This window comes from Oncorhynchus nerka, unplaced genomic scaffold, assembly GCF_034236695.1.
Source record: "Oncorhynchus nerka isolate Pitt River unplaced genomic scaffold, Oner_Uvic_2.0 unplaced_scaffold_2638, whole genome shotgun sequence".
NCBI lineage: Eukaryota > Metazoa > Chordata > Actinopteri > Salmoniformes > Salmonidae > Oncorhynchus > Oncorhynchus nerka.
In genome coordinates this window covers 20,001-35,177 of record NW_027038661.1, presented here as the reverse complement: position 1 = coordinate 35,177, position 15,177 = coordinate 20,001, and the positions used below count along the sequence as shown (strand labels likewise).

The 15,177-nt window shown below is 45.7% G+C and overlaps 11 non-coding genes across 11 annotated transcripts; all 11 read left to right on the top strand.

The window, feature by feature from the left end:
* Positions 1-4,942: 4,942 nt before the first annotated feature.
* trnae-uuc (transfer RNA glutamic acid (anticodon UUC)) lies at positions 4,943-5,014 on the top strand. The gene has a single exon. It is a non-coding gene; the product is annotated as a tRNA-Glu (tRNA).
* A 585-nt stretch (positions 5,015-5,599) lies between these two features.
* trnae-uuc (transfer RNA glutamic acid (anticodon UUC)) lies at positions 5,600-5,671 on the top strand. Its single transcript has one exon. It is a non-coding gene; the product is annotated as a tRNA-Glu (tRNA).
* Positions 5,672-5,968: 297 nt separating this feature from the next.
* Positions 5,969-6,041, top strand: trnar-acg (transfer RNA arginine (anticodon ACG)). The gene has a single exon. It is a non-coding gene; the product is annotated as a tRNA-Arg (tRNA).
* Positions 6,042-6,250: 209 nt separating this feature from the next.
* trnae-uuc (transfer RNA glutamic acid (anticodon UUC)) lies at positions 6,251-6,322 on the top strand. Its single transcript has one exon. It is a non-coding gene; the product is annotated as a tRNA-Glu (tRNA).
* Positions 6,323-6,901: 579 nt separating this feature from the next.
* trnae-uuc (transfer RNA glutamic acid (anticodon UUC)) lies at positions 6,902-6,973 on the top strand. Its single transcript has one exon. It is a non-coding gene; the product is annotated as a tRNA-Glu (tRNA).
* A 5,866-nt stretch (positions 6,974-12,839) lies between these two features.
* trnar-acg (transfer RNA arginine (anticodon ACG)) lies at positions 12,840-12,912 on the top strand. The gene has a single exon. It is a non-coding gene; the product is annotated as a tRNA-Arg (tRNA).
* Positions 12,913-13,122: 210 nt separating this feature from the next.
* On the top strand, positions 13,123-13,194 carry trnae-uuc (transfer RNA glutamic acid (anticodon UUC)). The gene has a single exon. It is a non-coding gene; the product is annotated as a tRNA-Glu (tRNA).
* A 303-nt stretch (positions 13,195-13,497) lies between these two features.
* trnar-acg (transfer RNA arginine (anticodon ACG)) lies at positions 13,498-13,570 on the top strand. Its single transcript has one exon. It is a non-coding gene; the product is annotated as a tRNA-Arg (tRNA).
* A 210-nt stretch (positions 13,571-13,780) lies between these two features.
* On the top strand, positions 13,781-13,852 carry trnae-uuc (transfer RNA glutamic acid (anticodon UUC)). Its single transcript has one exon. It is a non-coding gene; the product is annotated as a tRNA-Glu (tRNA).
* A 297-nt stretch (positions 13,853-14,149) lies between these two features.
* Positions 14,150-14,222, top strand: trnag-acc (transfer RNA glycine (anticodon ACC)). Its single transcript has one exon. It is a non-coding gene; the product is annotated as a tRNA-Gly (tRNA).
* A 211-nt stretch (positions 14,223-14,433) lies between these two features.
* On the top strand, positions 14,434-14,505 carry trnae-uuc (transfer RNA glutamic acid (anticodon UUC)). Its single transcript has one exon. It is a non-coding gene; the product is annotated as a tRNA-Glu (tRNA).
* The last annotated feature ends 672 nt before the right edge of the window (positions 14,506-15,177 follow it).

Below are 15,177 nucleotides of genomic sequence, written 5' to 3'. Positions count from 1 at the left end.
GCAGCAGTTTCACACAACACAACAATATTCCCACAGGAAATGCATGTTATGTATAACTTTCAAACATTTCATTATAGTACAACGGTCTGATTTGTCTTCATCTTAGCATTTCTTGCTCTGCAGCTAAAAGTTCATGCAACAAAGATAATCAAATTAAGATATGCATCTCCTACTGTCCAACCAAGGTACCTTCTTGTTGCACTATGAACTGTCACACTCAACTGAACGACTTGATTAGTGGGGCAGTGGCTAGCAATGGATAACGTGTCTGACTACATAGTTGATTCTAGGTTCTGTCTTCGTATCCAAGATAATTGTTTAGCTTAGAGTGTCAAGTCTTAGAATGATAATTGTTATTATCAGTGCTTCTGGCTGCTCACTCAAACAATCTTAGCAGCTTCCAGCTAGCATACCCCACCGGCTTCTGGCTGTTCTCACCATAGCACTGTAGCTTTGAACTATCACAGGCATAACTGAACGACTTGATTAGTCTAGTGATGTGTAGCTAAGTAGCTAGCTTCCCATAGTTGTCTTTGCTGTTTCGATTCCAAGATTTGTGTTCAGCTCCCGAGTGTGGGAAAGAGTGATAATTGTCGTTATTATCGTACTTGTGTAACAACATCTGCCTAGCAGCTTCAGCCAGCTAGCAATATTCCCACGGCTACCGTAGCACTGTAGTAATTCAAACTCAACAAGGCTTTTAGTGTAGTATTAGATAGCTACATAGTTGTCTTTGCTTGCTCTTCAGTAAAATTCAAGATAATTGTGAGGATCAAGTGATATGTAGTCTTAGAGTGAAAATCTTAATTCACCGAGGTTAGCTAGCCAGCTATTTTGTCGTCCTGGTCGTAGGAGACACTGACTTCAGCTAGCCAATAGCCAGCCAACGTGCTACTGAATAGAACTTTCTGACTCCGGTCAGAATTCCGCGTTTGACTCCACAGGTAGTATCACTTTTTCATGTCATTTCATTACAGTCCCAACGGTGTGATTTGTTTGATCGTAGTTAGCTACATAGCTAGCTACATAGCCGTCTTTGTTTCAAATGCATTTTAGTCTAGAGCGATTTTCTGGTTAGCTAGCCAACATTGTCTCTGAGAAAAAAATGTAACTTTTAAATCCAACACTGCTAATGCCAGCATTTAAAGATAAGTCTGTGATTGTAGAAACTTCCACTCAACGGTCTACTTGATTAGGGTTTGTCAACAACCAGCTGGCCTACCCCAGCAGTACTCTATCATTTTAATCATTTTAGTCAATTAGATTCTTGCTACGTAACAGCAGTTAACTTTCTGAACATTCCCAGGACATGTAGTCCACTTGTCATTCAAATCTCCTCTGCATTAGCGTAGCCTCTTCTCTAGCCTGTCAACTATGTGTCTGTCTATCCCTGTTCTCTCCTCTCTGCACAGACCATACAAACGCTCCACACCGCATGGCCGCAGCACCCTAATCTGGTGGTCCCAGCGCGCACTGACCCACGTGGAGTTCCAGGTCTGGGGACAGCCTCTGGAACTGCCGATCTGCGGAACAAGGCAGAGTTCATCTCAGCCTATGCCTCCTCCAGTCCCTTACTTCTTGGCTCTGAAGCGGAATGATGGATCACCACAGACAACACCGCTCTCCTACTGCTCTCTTTAGTCCGCCCACGTGCATCTGGCACACCCCAAGCTTCTGGTCAAAAGCGGGGTGGTGGCACCGGGATCCTCATCTCTCCCAAGTGGTCATTCTATTTTTCTCCCCTTACCCATCTGTCTATCGCCTCCTTTGAATTCCATGCTGTCACAGTTACCAGCCCTTTCAAGCTTAACATCCTTATCATTTATCGCCCTCCAGGTTCCCTCGGAGAGTTCATCAATGAGCTTGATGCCTTGATAAGCTCCTTTCCTGAGGACGGCTCACCTCTCACAGTTCTGGGCGACTTTAACCTCCCCACGTCTACCTTTGACTCATTCCTCTCTGCCTCCTTCTTTCCACTCCTCTCCTCTTTTGACCTCACCCTCTCACCTTCCCCCTACTCACAAGGCAGGCAATACGCTATGACCTCATCTTTACTAGATGCTGTTCCTCCACTAACCTCCTTGCAACTCCCCTCCAAGTCTCCGACCACTACCTTGTATCCTTTTCCCTCTGAAACTCTCATCCAACACTTCCCACACTGCCCCTACTGGGATGGTATCTGTGACCCAACCTTTCGCTCTCTCTCCCCGCTACTCTCTCCTCTTCCATCCTATCATCTCTTCCCTCTGCTCAAACCTTCTCCAACCTATCTCCTGATTCTGCCTCCTCAACCCTCCTCTCCTCCCTTTCTGCATCCTTTGACTCTCTATGTCCCCTATCCTCCAGGCCGGTCGGTCCTCCCTCCCGCTCCGTGGCTCGACGACTCATTGCGAGCTCACCCAGGGCTCCGGGCAGCCGGTATAGGAAATGGAGGAATATCTCGCCTCCGTGCGGACCTGACATCCTTTCACTCCCTCCTCTCTACATTTTCCTCTTCTCTCTCTGCTGCTAAAGCCACTTTCTACCACTCTAAATTCCAAGCATCTGCCTCAACCCATAGGAAGCTCTTTAAACCTTCTCCTCCCTCTTGAATCCTCCTTCCCCCTCCTCCTGCTCTGCAGATGAAATTCATCAACCATTTTGAAAATTAAGGTCTGAAACAGAAATCCGATCCTTGTTGTTGACAAACGACACCGACTGGTTCTGCTACACTGCCCTACCCTGTGCTCTGACCTCTTTCTCCCCAGTCTCCAGATGACATCTCGTGTCTTGTGACGGATCAGCCGCCCAACAACCTGCCCGCTTGACCCTATCCCCTCCTCTCTTCTCAGACCATCTCCGGTGACCTTCTCCCTTACCTCACCTCGCTCATCAACTCATCCCTGACCGCTGGCTCGTCCCTCCCGTCTTCAAGAGAGCGAGAGTTGCACCCCTTCTGAAAAAACCTACACTCGATCCCTCCGATGTCAACAACTACAGACCAGTATCCCTTCTTTCTTTTCTCTCCAAAACTCTTGAACGTGCCGTTCCTTGGCCAGCTCTCCCGCTATCTCTCTCAGAATGACCTTCTTGATCCAAATCAGTCAGGTTTCAAGACTAGTCATTCAACTGAGACTGCTCTTCTCTGTATCACGGAGGCGCTCCGCACTGCTAAAGCTAACTCTTCTCCTCTGCTCTCATCCTTCTAGACCTATCGGCTGCCTTCGATACTGTGAACCATCAGATCCTCCTCTCCACCCTCTCCGAGTTGGGCATCTCCGGCGAAAACCACGCTTGTTGATTGCAAATTACCTGACAGGTCTATAAAAGTTGAATACCAGGTGGCGTGGCGAGAATCCGTCTCCTCACCACGTGCTCTCACCACTGGTGTCCCCCAGGGCTCTGTTCTAGGCCCTCTCCTATTCTCGCTATACACCAAGTCACTTGGCTCTGTCATAACCTCACATGGTCTCTCTCCTATCATTGCTATGCAGACGTACACACAATTAATTTTCTCCTTTCCCCCTTCTGACGACCAGGTGGCGAATCGCATCTCTGCATGTCTGGCAGACATATCAGTGTGGATGACGGATCATCACCTCAAGCTGAACCTCAACAAGACGGAGCTGCTCTTCCTCCCGGGGAAGGACTGCCCGTTCCATGATCTCGCCTCACGGTTGACAACTCCATTGTGTTCACCCAGGCGCTAAGAACCTTGGCGTGATCCTGGACAACACCCTGGGTTCTCAAATAACATCAAGGCGGTGGCCCGTTCCTGTAGGTTCATGCTCTACAACATCCGCAGATACGACCCTGCCTCACACAGGAAGCGGCGCAGGTCCTAATCCAGGCACTTGTCATCTCCCGTCTGGATTACTGCAACTCGCTGTTGGCTGGGCTCCCTGCCTGTGCCATTAAACCCCTACAACTCATCCAGAACGCCGCAGCCCGTTGGTGTTCAACCTTCCCAAGTTCTCTCACGTCACCCCGCTCCTCCGCTCTCTCCACTGGCTTCCAGTTGAGCTTAGGTATCCGCTACAAGACCATGGTGCTTGCCTACGGAGCTGTGAGATTCTAGCACCTCACTCCTCCAGGCTCTGATCAGGCCCTAATTGACCCAAACAAGGGCACTGCGTTCATCCACCTCTGGCCTGCTGCCTCCCTACCACTGAGGAAGTACAGTTTTCAGCCCAGTCAAAACTGTTTCTCTGGCCCCCCAATGGTGGAACAAACTCCCTCACGACGCCAGGACAGCGGGCAATCACCACCTTCCGGAGACACCTGAAACCCCACCTCTTTAAGGAATACCTAGGATAGGATAAAGTAATCCTTCTCTCCCCCCTTAAAAGACCTAGATGCACTATTGTAAAGTAGCTGTTCCACTGGATGTCATAAGGTGAAAGCACCATATCTGTAAGTCGCTCTGGATAAGAGCGTCTGCTAAAAGACTTAAATGTAAATAAATGTGACATGTTATGTAGATTCAAATTATACAAAGCTTTTTAAACGTTGAATACACTTCATGGCTGCATTTCTTGCTCTGCAGTAAAATTCATGCAACAACAGGAGGATCAAATTAAGATATGCATCTGAAACAGAAAACCAAGGAACCTTGTTGTTGACAGACGCTATGACTGTGTACACTGGTCTAGCTGTGACCTGACTTCAGCTTAGACGTGGGGCCAGTGGCGCAATGGATAACGTGTCTGACTACGGATCAGAAAATTCTAGGTTCCACTCCTGGCTGGCTCAATACTTTATTTAATTGACTGAAATCAAGCTGGGAATGATACTGTATACCTTTCAGTGCTTCTGGCTGTTCTCACTTCAAACACATTTTAGACGGATTTCATCTGGACATTCCCCAACATCTCTGAGAAAAAAAGATGTAGCTTTTAAATCCAACAGGCATAATGTCAACATTTAAAGATTTGTCTGTGATGTGTATTTTAAGTATGTATCTTCCCATATGGTCTAGCGGTTAGGATTCCTGGTTTTCACCCAGGTGGCCCGGGTTCAACTCCCGGTATGGGAAAGAATATCTTGTCGTTAGGTACGCACTTGTGTAACAACAGATGCAGCAGTTTCACACAACACAACAATATTCCCTCAGCAACAGGAAATGTGACATGTTATGTAGATTCAAATTATACAAGGCTTTTTAAACGTTGAATACACTTCATGGCTGCATTTCTTGCTCTGCAGTAAAATTCATGCAACAACAGGAGGATCAAATTAAGATATGCATCTGAAACAGAAAACCAAGGAACCTTGTTGTTGACAGACGCTATGACTGTGTACACTGGTCTAGCTGTGACCTGACTTCAGCTTAGACGTGGGGCCAGTGGCGCAATGGATAACGTGTCTGACTACGGAGCAGAAGATTCTAGGTTCGACTCCTGGCTGGCTCAATACATTATTTAATTGACTGAAATCAAGCTGGGAATGATACTGTATACCTTTCAGTGCTTCTGGCTGTTCTCACTTCAAACACATTTTAGACGGATTTCATCTGGACATTCCCCAACATCTCTGAGAAAAAAATGTAGCTTTTAAATCCAACAGGCATAATGTCAACATTTAAAGATTTGTCTGTGATGTGTATTTTAAGTATGTGTCTTCCCATATGGTCTAGCGGTTAGGATTCCTGGTTTTCACCCAGGTGGCCCGGGTTCAACTCCCGGTATGGGAAAGAATATCTTGTCGTTAGGTACGCACTTGTGTAACAACAGATGCAGCAGTTTCACACAACACAACAATATTCCCTCAGGAAATGTGACATGTTATGTAGATTCAAATTATACAAGGCTTTTTAAACGTTGAATACACTTCATGGCTGCATTTCTTGCTCTGCAGTAAAATTCATGCAACAACAGGAGGATCAAATTAAGATATGCATCTGAAACAGAAAACCAAGGAACCTTGTTGTTGACAGACGCTATGACTGTGTACACTGGTCTAGCTGTGACCTGACTTCAGCTTAGACGTGGGGCCAGTGGCGCAATGGATAACGTGTCTGACTACGGATCAGAAGATTCTAGGTTCGACTCCTGGCTGGCTCAATACATTATTTAATTGACTGAAATCAAGCTGGGAATGATACTGTATACCTTTCAGTGCTTCTGGCTGTTCTCACTTCAAACAATTTTAGACGGATTTCATCTGGACATTCCCCAACATCTCTGAGAAAAAATATGTAGCTTTTAAATCCAACAGGCATAATGTCAACATTTAAAGATTTGTCTGTGATGTGTATTTTAAGTATGTGTCTTCCCATATGGTCTAGCGGTTAGGATTCCTGGTTTTCACCCAGGTGGCCCGGGTTCAACTCCCGGTATGGGAAAGAATATCTTGTCGTTAGGTACGCACTTGTGTAACAACAGATGCAGCAGTTTCACACAACACAACAATATTCCCTCAGGAAATGTGACATGTTATGTAGATTCAAATTATACAAGGCTTTTTAAACGTTGAATACACTTCATGGCTACATTTCTTGCTCTGCAGTAAAATTCATGCAACAACAGGAGGATCAAATTAAGATATGCATCTGAAACAGAAAACCAAGGAACCTTGTTTTTGACAGACGCTATGACTGTGTACACTGGTCTAGCTGTGACCTGACTTCAGCTTAGACGTGGGGCCAGTGGTGCAATGGATAACGTGTCTGACTACGGAGCAGAAGATTCTAGGTTCGACTCCTGGCTGGCTCAATACATTATTTAATTGACTGAAATCAAGCTGGGAATGATACTGTATACCTTTCAGTGCTTCTGGCTGTTCTCACTTCAAACACATTTTAGACGGATTTCATCTGGACATTCCCCAACATCTCTGAGAAAAAGATGTAGCTTTTAAATCCAACAGGCATAATGTCAACATTTAAAGATTTGTCTGTGATGTGTATTTTAAGTATGTGTCTTCCCATATGGTCTAGCGGTTAGGATTCCTGGTTTTCACCCAGGTGGCCCGGGTTCAACTCCCGGTATGGGAAAGAATATCTTGTCGTTAGGTACGCACTTGTGTAACAACAGACGTTTTACACAACACAACAATATTCCCTCAGCAACAGGAAATGTGACATGTTATGTAGATTCAAATTATACAAAGCTTTTTAAACGTTGAATACACTTCATGGCTGCATTTCTTGCTCTGCAGTAAAATTCATGCAACAACAGGAGGATCAAATTAAGATATGCATCTGAAACAGAAAACCAAGGAACCTTGTTGTTGACAGACGCTATGACTGTGTACACTGGTCTAGCTGTGACCTGACTTCAGCTTAGACGTGGGGCCAGAGGCGCAATGGATAACATGTCTGACTACGGATCAGAAAATTCTAGCTTCGACTCCTGGCTGGCTCAATACTTTATTTAATTGACTGAAATCAAGCTGGGAATGATACTGTATACCTTTCAGTGCTTCTGGCTGTTCTCACTTCAAACACATTTTAGACGGATTTCATCTGGTATGGGTATGGGAGTTGCTTAATCCAAGATGGCGTAGCAGTCGGACGTGTGTTTTGTCTTGTCCCGTCCTGTATAGTGTAAATATAGTTTTTTCCTCTTTTTTTTCCGTATATATTTTGTACATATTTTAATCTCACTTCCCAACCACAGGCTGAATATACTCTCCTGCAACCCGCATCACCCAATGTGGTACGGATCTGCTTTTTCTATGCTTTAGAATCGGAACCCTCATCAGAAGCTAGCCGCTAACTAGCTACTAGCTAGCCACTGCTAGCGGTCTTCAACGCTAACTAGGACACCAGCGCGACATCTACCCAAAGCATATCAGACTGCTTTTTCTCTACCACATCTCCGGATTCCTACCGCAAGCTCTGAAGCTTTATACCGGATCATCGTAAATAGCTAGCTGCAATCCGAGTGGCTACTCCTGGCTAACGTCTCTGTCCCAGAGCAAGCACCAGTTAGCCTGGAGCTAGCCTCGAGCTAAGCCCATCTCCCGACTACCCGAAGAGGTCCAAAAATACCTAATTTGCCAATTGGCCTGGACCCTCTACTGACCCTCTACTGCCGACACGGAGCCCCGCCGATCCATCACGACTGGTCCGCCGACATAATCGTCCGAGGGGTTTCAACAGGCTTTTCCGCTGCGACATCGCCAAAGATCCATCTGCTGGCCAAGGCCCGCGAGCTTTCTGAATCGCTGTATCTCCAGCTCACCGCATGAAGAGGAATAAATAAACAGACTCACCCCATCGCGACGTCCCCAAAGGTTAACTCTCTAGCCCTCGCTATCTCCCTGCTTGCTAATTCGGCCTGCTAACGGCTAGCTTGTCAAGCTCCGGTCCGCTAACTGCTACCTTGTCTAGCTCGGGCCTACGAACTGTTAGCTTGTTAGCACAGGCCTGCTAACCGTCTGTACCACCGCGTCCCAATCACTCTCTGACCCCATTTACTTTCTATCTCTTTTTGATTTTTAATTTGTTTATACCTTCCGGAAACCTGCCTCACCCAATGTGATACGGAATCGCTATTACTTTTACTCTTATTTTTATTTTTATGACACACTCAAGAACCTCCAGCCGCTAACCAGCTAACTAGCTACAAGCTAGTTAGTCATTGTTAGTTTAAAAAAATAATAATAATAATTAAAAAAATAATTTAAAAAAACCTGGATAACACTCGCCAGCCCCCCTGCCCATCCACCGCTGCCCCCTGGACACTGATCTCTTGGCTACATAGCTGACGCACGCTGGACTGTCCATTAATCACGGTACTCCTTTCTGCTTGTTTGTCTTACCTGTCGGCCCCGTTGCCTAGTCAACGCCATTTTACCTGCTGTTTGTTGTGCTAGCGGATTAGCCTCGCCTACTGTTTTTAGCTAGCTTTCCAAATTCAACATCTGTGATTACTGTATGCCTCGCTGTATGTCTCTCTCAGATGTCAATATGCCTTGTATACTGTTGTTCAGGTTAGTTATAATTGTTTTAGTTCACAATGGAGCCCCTAGACCCACTCTGCATACCCCTGTTACCTCCTTTGTCCCACCTCCCACACATGCGGTGACCTCACCCATTACAACCAGCATGTCCAGAGATACAACCTGTCTCATCATCACCCAGTGCCTGGGCTTACCTCCGCTGTACCCGCACCCCACCATACCCCTGTCTGTGCATTATGCCCTGAATATATTCTACCATGCCCAGAAACCTGCTCCTCTTATCCTCTGCCCCCAACGCTCTAGGCGACCAGTTTTGATAGCCTTTAGCCGCACCCTCATACTACTCCTTCTCTGTTCCGCGGGTGATGTGGAGGTAAACCCAGGCCCTGCATGTCCCCAGGTACCCTCATTTGTTGACTTCTGTGATCGAAAAAGCCTTGGTTTTATGCATGTCAACATCAGAAGCCTCCTCCCTAAGTTTGTTTTACTCACTGCTTTAGCACACTCTGCTAACCCTGATGTCCTTGCCGTGTCTGAATCCTGGCTCAGGAAGGCCACCAAAAATGCAGAGATTTCCATACCCAACTATAACATCTTCCGTCAAGATAGAACTACCAAAGGGGGTGGAGTTGCAGTCTACTGCAGAGATAGCCTGCAAAGTAACGTCATACTTTCCAGGTCCATACCCAAACAGTTCGAACTACTAATTTTGAAAATTACCCTCTCCAGAAATAAGTCTCTCACTGTTGCCGCCTGCTACCGGCCACCCTCAGCTCCCAGCTGTGCCCTGGACACCATTTGTGAATTGATCGCCCCCCATCTAGCTTCAGAGTTTGTTCTGTTAGGTGACCTAAACTGGGATATGCTTAACACCCCGGCAGTCCTACAATGTAAGCTAGATGCCCTCAATCTCACTCAAATCATCAAGGAACCCACCAGGTACAACCCTAACTCTGTAAACAAGGGCACCCTCATAGACGTCATCCTGACCAACTGGCCCTCCAAATACACCTCCGCTGTCTTCAACCAGGATCTCAGCGATCACTGCCTCATTGCCTGTATCCGCCACGGAGCCGCAGTCAAACGACCACCCCTCATCACTGTCAAACGCTCCCTAAAACACTTCTGTGAGCAGGCCTTTCTAATCGACCTGGCCCGGGTATCCTGGAAGGACATTGACCTCATCCCGTCAGTTGAGGATGCCTGGTCATTCTTTAAAAGTAACTTCCTCACCATTTTAGATAAGCATGCTCCGTTCAAAAAATGCAGAACCAAGAACAGATACAGCCCTTGGTTCACTCCAGACCTGACTGCCCTCGACCAGCACAAAAACATCCTGTGGCGGACTGCAATAGCATCGAATAGCCCCCGTGATATGCAACTGTTCAGGGAAGTCAGGAACCAATACACGCAGTCAGTCAGGAAAGCTAAGGCCAGCTTCTTCAGGCAGAAGTTTGCATCCTGTAGCTCCAACTCCAAAAAGTTCTGGGACACTGTGAAGTCCATGGAGAACAAGAGTACCTCCTCCCAGCTGCCCACTGCACTGAGGCTAGGTAACACGGTCTCCACCGATAAATCCACGATTATCGAAAGCTTCAATAAGCACTTCTCAACGGCTGGCCATGCCTTCCGCCTGGCTACTCCAACCTCGGCCAACAGCTCCGCCCCCCCGCAGCTCCTCGCCCAAGCCTCTCCAGGTTCTCCTTTACCCAAATCCAGATAGCAGATGTTCTGAAAGAGCTGCAAAACCTAGACCCGTACAAATCAGCTGGGCTTGACAATCTGGACCCTCTATTTCTGAAACTATCTGCCGCCATTGTCGCAACCCCTATTACCAGCCTGTTCAACCTCTCTTTCATATCGTCTGAGATCCCCAAGGATTGGAAAGCTGCCGCAGTCATCCCCCTCTTCAAAGGGGGAGACACCCTGGACCCAAACTGCTATAGACCTATATCCATCCTGCCCTGCCTATCTAAGGTCTTCGAAAGCCAAGTCAACAAACAGGTCACTGACCATCTCGAATCCCACCGTACCTTCTCCGCTGTGCAATCTGGTTTCCGAGCCGGTCACGGGTGCACCTCAGCCACGCTCAAGGTACTAAACGATATCATAACCGCTATCGATAAAAGACAGTACTGTGCAGCCGTCTTCATCGACCTCGCCAAGGCTTTCGACTCTGTCAATCACCATATTCTTATCGGCAGACTCAATAGCCTCGGTTTCCCGGATGACTGCCTTGCCTGGTTCACCAATTACTTTGCAGACAGAGTTCAGTGTGTCAAATCGGAGGGCATGCTGTCCGGTCCTCTGGCAGTCTCTATGGGGGTGCCACAGGGTTCAATTCTCGGGCCGACTCTTTTCTCTGTATATATCAATGATGTTGCTCTTGCTGCGGGCGATTCCCTGATCCACCTCTACGCAGACGACACCATTCTATATACTTTTGGCCCGTCATTGGACACTGTGCTATCTAACCTCCAAACGAGCTTCAATGCCATACAGCACTCCTTCCGTGGCCTCCAACTGCTCTTAAACGCGAGTAAAACCAAATGCATGCTTTTCAACCGATCGCTGCCTGCACCCGCATGCCCGACTAGCATCACCACCCTGGATGGTTCCGACCTTGAATATGTGGACATCTATAAGTACCTAGGTGTCTGGCTAGACTGCAAACTCTCCTTCCAGACTCACATCAAACATCTCCAATCGAAAATCAAATCAAGAGTCGGCTTTCTATTCCGCAACAAAGCCTCCTTCACTCACGCCGCCAAGCTTACCCTAGTAAAACTGACTATCCTACCGATCCTCGATTTCGGCGATGTCATCTACAAAATGGCTTCCAACACTCTACTCAGCAAACTGGATGCAGTCTATCATAGTGCCATCCGTTTTGTCACCAAAGCACCTTATACCACCCACCACTGCGACTTGTATGCTCTAGTCGGCTGGCCCTCGCTACATATTCGTCGCCAGACCCACTGGCTCCAGGTCATCTACAAGTCCATGCTAGGTAAAGCTCCGCCTTATCTCAGTTCACTGGTCACGATGGCAACACCCATCCGTAGCACACGCTCCAGCAGGTGTATCTCACTGATCATCCCTAAAGCCAACACCTCATTTGGCCGCCTTTCGTTCCAGTACTCTGCTGCCTGTGACTGGAATGAACTGCAAAAATCGCTGAAGTTGGAGACTTTTATCTCCCTCACCAACTTCAAACATCAGCTATCCGAGCAGCTAACCGATCGCTGCAGCTGTACATAGTCTATTGGTAAATAGCCCACCCATTTTCACCTACCTCATCCCCATACTGTTTTTATACTGTTTTTTTATTTTATTTATTTATTTACTTTTCTGCTCTTTTGCACACCAATATCTCTACCTGTACATGACCATCTGATCATTTATCACCCCAGTGTTAATCTGCAAAATTGTATTATTCGCCTACCTCCTCATGCCTTTTGCACACATTGTATATAGACTGCCCATTTTTTTTCTACTGTGTTATTGACTTGTTAATTGCTTACTCCATGTGTAACTCTGTGTTGTCTGTTCACACTGCTATGCTTTATCTTGGCCAGGTCGCAGTTGCAAATGAGAACTTGTTCTCAACTAGCCTACCTGGTTAAATAAAGGTGAAATAAAAAAAAATAAAAAAAATGGGAAAGAATATCTTGTCGTTAGGTACGCACTTGTGTAACAACAGATGCAGCAGTTTCACACAACACAACAATATTCCCACAGGACATGTTATGTAGATTCAAATTATACAAGGCTTTTTAAACGTTGAATACACTTCATGGCTGCATTTCTTGCTCTGCAGTAAAATTCATGCAACAACAGGAGGATCAAATTAAGATATGCATCTGAAACAGAAAACCAAGGAACCTTGTTGTTGACAGACGCTATGACTGTGTACACTGGTCTAGCTGTGACCTGACTTTAGCTTAGGTATGGGGCCAGTGGCGCAATGGATAACGTGTCTGACTACGGATCAGAAGATTCTAGGTTTGACTCCTGGCTGGCTCAATACTTTATTTAATTGACTGAAATCAAGCTGGGAATGATACTGTATACCTTTCAGTGCTTCTGGCTGTTCTCACTTCAAACACATTTTAGACGGATTTCATCTGGACATTCCCCAACATCTCTGAGAAAAAAGATGTAGCTTTTAAATCCAACAGGCATAATGTCAACATTTAAAGATTTGTCTGTGATGTGTATTTTAAGTATGTGTCTTCCCATATGGTCTAGCGGTTAGGATTCCTGGTTTTCACCCAGGTGGCCCAGGTTCAACTCCCGGTATGGGAAAGAATATCTTGTCGTTAGGTACGCACTTGTGTAACAACAGATGCAGCAGTTTCACACAACACAACAATATTCCCTCAGCAACAGGAAATGTGACATGTTATGTAGATTCAAATTATACAAGGCTTTTTAAACGTTGAATACACTTCATGGCTGCATTTCTTGCTCTGCAGTAAAATTCATGCAACAACAGGAGGATCAAATTAAGATATGCATCTGAAACAGAAAACCAAGGAACCTTGTTGTTGACAGACGCTATGACTGTGTACACTGGTCTAGCTGTGACCTGACTTTAGCTTAGGTATGGGGCCAGTGGTGCAATGGATAACGTGTCTGACTACGGATCAGAAGATTCTAGGTTCGACTCCTGGCTGGCTCAATACATTATTTAATTGACTGAAATCAAGCTGGGAATGATACTGTATACCTTTCAGTGCTTCTGGCTGTTCTCACTTCAAACAATTTTAGACGGATTTCATCTGGACATTCCCCAACATCTCTGAGAAAAAAGATGTAGCTTTGTAAATCCAACAGGCATAATGTCAACATTTAAAGATTTGTCTGTGATGTGTATTTTAAGTATGTGTCTTCCCATATGGTCTAGCGGTTAGGATTCCTGGTTTTCACCCAGGTGGCCCGGGTTCAACTCCCGGTATGGGAAAGAATATCTTGTCGTTAGGTACGCACTTGTGTAACAACAGATGCAGCAGTTTCACACAACACAACAATATTCCCACAGGAAATGTGACATGTTATGTAGATTCAAATTATACAAGGCTTTTTAAACGTTGAATACACTTCATGGCTGCATTTCTTGCTCTGCAGTAAAATTCATGCAACAACAGGAGGATCAAATTAAGATATGCATCTGAAACAGAAAACCAAGGAACCTTGTTTTTGACAGACGCTATGACTGTGTACACTGGTCTAGCTGTGACCTGACTTCAGCTTAGACGTGGGGCCAGTGGCGCAATGGATAACGTGTCTGACTACCGATCAGAATATTCTAGGTTCGACTCCTGGCTGGCTCAATACATTATTTAATTGACTGAAATCAAGCTGGGAATGATACTGTATACCTTTCAGTGCTTCTGGCTGTTCTCACTTCAAACACATTTTAGACGGATTTCATCTGGACATTCCCCAACATCTCTGAGAAAAAAAGATGTAGCTTTTAAATCCAACAGGCATAATGTCAACATTTAAAGATTTGTCTGTGATGTGTATTTTAAGTATGTGTCTTCCCATATGGTCTAGCGGTTAGGATTCCTGGTTTTCACCCAGGTGGCCCGGGTTCAACTCCCGGTATGGGAAAGAATATCTTGTCGTTAGGTACGCACTTGTGTAACAACAGATGCAGCAGTTTCACACAACACAACAATATTCCCTCAGCAACAGGAAATGTGACATGTTATGTAGATTCAAATTATACAAAGCTTTTTAAACGTTGAATACACTTCATGGCTGCATTTCTTGCTCTGCAGTAAAATTCATGCAACAACAGGAGGATCAAATTAAGATATGCATCTGAAACAGAAAACCAAGGAACCTTGTTGTTGACAGACGCTATGACTGTGTACACTGGTCTAGCTGTGACCTGACTTCAGCTTAGACGTGAGGCCAGTGGTTGCAATGGATAACTGTCTGTCTGACTACGATCAGAAAGATTCTAGGTTCCACTCCTGGCTGGCTCAATACTTTATTTAATTGACTGAAATCAAGCTGGGAATGATACTGTACCTTTCAGTGCTTCTGGCTGTTCTCACTTCAAACACATTTTTAGACGGATTTCATCTGGACATTCCCCAACATCTCTGAGAAAAAGATGTAGCTTTTAAATCCAACAGGCATAATGTCAACATTTAAAGATTTGTCTGTGATGTGTATTTTAAGTATGTGTCTTCCCATATGGTCTAGCGGTTAGGATTCCTGGTTTTTGGTGCCAGGTGGGTTCAACTCCCGGTAGTGGGAAAGAATATCTTCTGG